Genomic DNA, 5,417 nt, shown 5'->3' on the forward strand with positions numbered 1-5,417 from the left:
ATACCCCTTATACTAATAAGGACAATAGTTCCCCAACATAGTAGTTATTCAGGTAGTCTTTTCTTATTACTTCCTTCCCAAGGCAGAATGAACACATGTTGAAACAGGGTTTCTTTCTCTGTCTCTATCTTGGGATCTTTTCACTCAGGGACTCTCACTAGGAAGAGCTGTGCTGGGGCTGCTATTTAGCTAAATGCCATTTGAGTGGTAAAAGGAGCGTGGAAACGTTAGAGATTTATGTTCTTCTGACATGTAAATTTCTGACTTTCAGCAAGACAACGGGACTCAGTTGAAATAGTGGATTCAGGGGCGCCTGGGTGGCTCAGTGGGTTAAAGCCTCTGCCTTCCGCTCAGGTCATGATCCCAGGGTCCTGGGATCGAGCCCTCCATCGGGCTCTCTGCTCAGCAGGGAGCCTGCTTCCTCCTCTCTCTCTGCCTGCCTCTCTGCCTACTTGTGATCTCTGTCTGTCAAATATATAAATAAAATCTTTTAAAAAAAAAAAGAAATAGTGGATTCAGTTCTTAGTTTCCTTTCCCTTACATAATTAAAAAAAAAACTCTTTTACAATTATGCATTTAACCAACTACTCTAGATTCCATCTTTTGCTGAAGCTCTTCTCCAGCCAATGCTGGACTTCTTGAAGGTTATAGTAGAAAGGGCCCTTTCCTCCCAGATAAGCAATTCTCTGTCTCTGCACAATACACACATATTCAAAGCCTACATCATAAACAGCATTGGGATTATTGTCCATGTGTTCAGCCACAACTTGGCACTGGGGTGGCAAGAAGAAATGCTCTAGAAGCTGGTGGTCTGCTGCACATCGGTCTTCTGATGTTTCTTCACTTCAAAAGACAAAGAAGAATCACCAGACACTGACCAATCCTCTGAAAGATGAGCCTCATCCATGTAGACCAACAGAAGGTTAGCCACTGAGGAGAACTCTTCCACTAGTTTGCTGAAGGCTGGCAGCTAGCTAGTAAAAGGAGGTCAAGTGGCTGAGCCAAAGTTGACCACCAGTAGGTGCTCAGGGCTGCCAGTCTACAAGGTGGCATTCAGCTCTATCAACCATCTTCACATGAGCACCATTTCTAATGTTGTCACCTCCTTTAGAATTGGAGACACACCACACTGGAACTGGGGACTCTTCACCCAATTTTACCTGCTTATAGGCATTGGGGAAGAAGCTCTTCCAGATGCAGCACATTCCCTGGCCCAGGTCAGCATGGGCCTCCACTCTGCATCACCATGGGCCTCCACTCCGCATCAGCAGACTTGAAGCAGCTCTGCAACAGGACTATATACCCCAAGTCACATGGAGCAGTGGTTCAAAACCAGCTTATTGTAACACCAAAATATATATTCTTTCTAGATCCCAAGGCAGGGAAAAGAATGAATGAAGGAAGGAACAGGGGCTCCTGGGATTCCTAATTCAGTTCTTCTCACCTTGCTTTACTCTGCCTACAAACTTTTCATTTTCAGGAGGTCCCTACAGTGTCTGTTGCAAGATGATCGCCTGGGGTTACCACTTGCCTGGAATGACCAGCAATCCCTATACTGATGGATGAAAGATTACTCCAAACTCTGCTGTGAAAGAGAGGAGAAGCCAAGGGGGTCAATGCTCAGAAACAAGACTTTAAATGGAAATTTGACAAAAGAAATTCTTGGTACTGTATCTTGCAGATAGGAATACTATATTGTGTTCATACTAGCAAACAATTGTTATTTAAAGTAAAAATAACTTCTTTGCTAGAATTTGCTGAAGAAATAAACATTCTCCTATGCCTTTACTTCTCAAATATTTTTACATGGAATTTTTTTGTAAAAACAGCTTTCATTCTACTCTGAGGAAGATGTCAAACTGATGATAAAAACTGGGTTTTTTCATTTGTTTATAATTTATCTAAAAAAGCCTGCTAGATATAGGCAACACTTGGAAAAATCTCAAAGGGATTATGCTGAGTATAAGAAGGCAATCTAATTTAACTCTATGCCAAAAATCCCAACACTATTAAATAGCATAAACTATGTATTTTACAACTAACAATATCCAATTTACAATGTCTGTCACTTAATAAAAAAATGAAGAGGCATCTAAAGAAGCAGAAAAATAAGACTCAAATCAGAAAAAGAAATTAGATCATTGACCTACTGGCTATCATGATAGATGATATAGTTAGCAGACAAAGACTTTAAAACAGCTATCATAAATATGCCTCATATGTTCAAGAAGTTAGAAAAAAACATGAGCATGATGAAAAAAAGAGATGGAAAAAGCATAAAAAAGCATTTATTTAAAAACCCAAATGGAAGGTCTCAAATTGAAAATATATAGTATCTGTAATTAAAAATATATGGGTAGGTTTAGTAGCAGATTAACAGAAGATCCATAACCTTGAAAATATGGAAGTGATAAATATCCAAAATCAAACAGAGAGACAAAAATAATAGGAAAAATGAGGAAAGTGTTAGTGACTTCAGGAGTAATATCAAACTGTTTATATAAGTGTAACTGAATTCCCAAAAGTAGAAGTGGAAAGAGGGGTCAGAAGAAAAAGATGTTCAAAGTCTTCCCAAATGTGAAAACTAAACCCGCACAGATCCAAAAAAGCTCACAGAACCCAAATTTGGATATAAAGAACATCACACAAACCTACATCAAATTCAATTCCAGGAAATCGGTGATAAAAAGTAAAGCTTAAAAACACACAGAGAAAAAGGCTCATGATGGACGTACAAAGATAAGAGTGACTACAGACTAATCTATCTGAAAATATGAAAGGAAAAGATGATGTAGTGACGTTACTAAAGGACTGAATGGAGACAAACAAAAATCTGTCAGTGTAGACTTCTTCACAGATGAAAACAATTATTTTTAAAATAAAGGCAAAATAGCAAAATAAAGATATTTTCCAAAGAAAAGGAGAGAGAATTTATAGCCAACAAATCTGCACTATACAAATTGTTAAAGTGAGTCCTTCAGATGAGAGAAATATGATAACAGATGGAAATTTGGGTGTACATGAAGCACTGAAGACTCCTAGAAATGGGAAATATGTGGATAAAAATTATTTCTTCCTATTTATAATTTAATTAAAAGATAATTGTATGAAACAAAGTAGAATTTATAGTGTATGTAGAAGTAAGATATATGGCAACTTTAGCACAGTGTATGATGGGGATAATAGAAGCAGGTTATTATGTTGTTCTTACACAGTATGGGGAGTGATGTAATATTATTTGAAAGGTAGTGATAAAATACGTATTGCAGAGGCTACAGTATACAGTAATTATAAAACAAAGATATATAGCTATTAAGCTAAAAATGGAGATAAAATGGGATCATTGAGAAAAGCTCAGGTAATCTGAAATGACAAATAGAAATATTTAACAAGATGATGGATTTGAACTCAGTCACATCAGTAATTAGTGGGGACACTAATAAGGCACTAATTTAAAAAACTAGATTCATTTTATTAATATCAGACAATGTAGATTTTTAAAATAAAAAATTACCAGAAATGCAGAAAGGAATAATGCTAAAAGGATTAATTCTTTAAAAGGGCATGACAATCATAAATATTTTTTCACTTGAGAGCTTCTAAGTGGAGGAAAGGAAAAATAATAAAACTAAACACTGAAATAGACGAATCCAAAATTATAGTTGAATTATAGTTAACAATACTGTATCATGTATTTGAAAGTTGGTAAGAGAATGAAAGTTCTTATCACAAGACAAAAAAATTTGTGGGGTGCCTCGGTGGCTCAGTTGGTTTAGCATCTGACTTTTTAACTTAGCTTGGGTCTTAATCTCAGGGTTGTAGGTTTGGGCTCCACGCTGGTTATGGAGCTTACTTAAAAAAGTGTGTGGCTATATATGGTGATGATGTTAAGAAGACTTATTGTAGTGATTATCTCATAGTATATATAAAAATGGAGTCATTGTTTCGTATACCTGAAGCTAAAATGCTGTTTGTCAGTTATATCTCAATAAAATAATTATAGTTGGAAATTTCAATGCTTTTTCAAAGTAATTGACTGAAAAATTAAGCAGAAAATAAGTAATAATATAGGAGACTTGAACATTTCAAACATTTTGACTCAACTTTCATATAGGAAAGACTCCACTTGATAATACGAGAGTACACATTCCTTTCAATTATATGTAGATATATACATCTATCTATCTATCTATCTATCCACCATCTGTCTATATGTTATAGGCCATATCCTAGGTTATAGAGATGGCAGTAACAGAGACTGGATTTACACCAGTGCCTGAAATAACTTAATGACAAGTTGACCCAATATATGAAACAACAGTTTTCAGGAAACTGAAGGTTAGGAAATGAAGGACAGTGATCTCTGAATAGCTGTAGACAGAGGAGGTGAGCCCCATATGTGTTTCATCTTATTCCCTTGTGAGAGATATATGGCTTTGGTATAAGGAAGGGAAACCCAGGTGGATGCTAGTGATCTTCCTGATATGAGAAACTATGAGGAGACCAAAGCATCTAGAGGTTTCAGGACAAAATGTTAGTTTTACCAGATTAATAGAACTAAAAAGAGAATCCAGAAATTGGTGCCACACTTATAAGGTCAATTGATTTTTTTTTAACCAGGATGCCAAGATAATTCAGTGAGAAAAGTATTGCCTTTTTTATAAATGATGCTAGAGCTATTGGATAACTATATGTTTACATTTCTTTTTCTAAACTACCCTCACAGCATATATAAAAATTAAGTTGAAATGAGTCATTGACTTAAATTTAAGAGCTAAAACTTCCAAAAGAAAACAAGAGAAAATCTTCGTGGTCATGGAATAGGAACAATTTCTTTCTTTCTTTTACTTTTTAAATTTTTTTTTTTTTTCTGGGGCACCTGGGTGGCTCAGTGGGTTAAAGCCTCTGCCTTCAGCCCAGGTCATGATCCCAGGGTCCTTGGATCGAGCCCCTCATCGGGCTCTCTGCTCAGCAGGGAGCCTGCTTCCTCCTCTCTCTCTGCCTGCCTCTCTGCCTACTTGTGATCTCTGTCTGTCGGATAAATAAATAAAAACTTTTAAAAAATTTTTTCTTTCTCTTTTTATTTTTTAAAATTTTATATTTTCAGTGTTCCAAAATTCATTCAAGCTCCATGCAATACATGCCCTTCTTAATACCCACTACCAGGTTCACCCAACCCCCCACCTGCCTCCCCTCCAAAACCCTCAGTTTGTTTCTCAGAGTCCACAGTCTCTCATGGTTTTTCTCCCCCTCTGATTTCCCCCAACTCACTTCTCCTCTCCACCTCCCATAGGAACAATTTCTTAAATAGGACACAAAAACATGAACTAAATGAAAAAAAAATCGATTTTATTAAGATTTTTATCTTAATTGTTAAAAAAAAACAAAAGGTAAACTACAGAGAAAAAATACTTGAT

At 36.3% G+C, this 5,417-nt stretch overlaps 1 pseudogene; it reads right to left on the reverse strand.

Moving 5' to 3' along the window:
- Positions 1–584: 584 nt before the first annotated feature.
- On the reverse strand, positions 585–1,205 carry LOC116864823 (annotated as a pseudogene).
- Positions 1,206–5,417: the final 4,212 nt, after the last annotated feature.

Source organism: Lontra canadensis, unplaced genomic scaffold (assembly GCF_010015895.1).
Source record: "Lontra canadensis isolate GAN:19392208 unplaced genomic scaffold, GSC_riverotter_1.0 scaffold6, whole genome shotgun sequence".
Taxonomy (NCBI): domain Eukaryota; kingdom Metazoa; phylum Chordata; class Mammalia; order Carnivora; family Mustelidae; genus Lontra; species Lontra canadensis.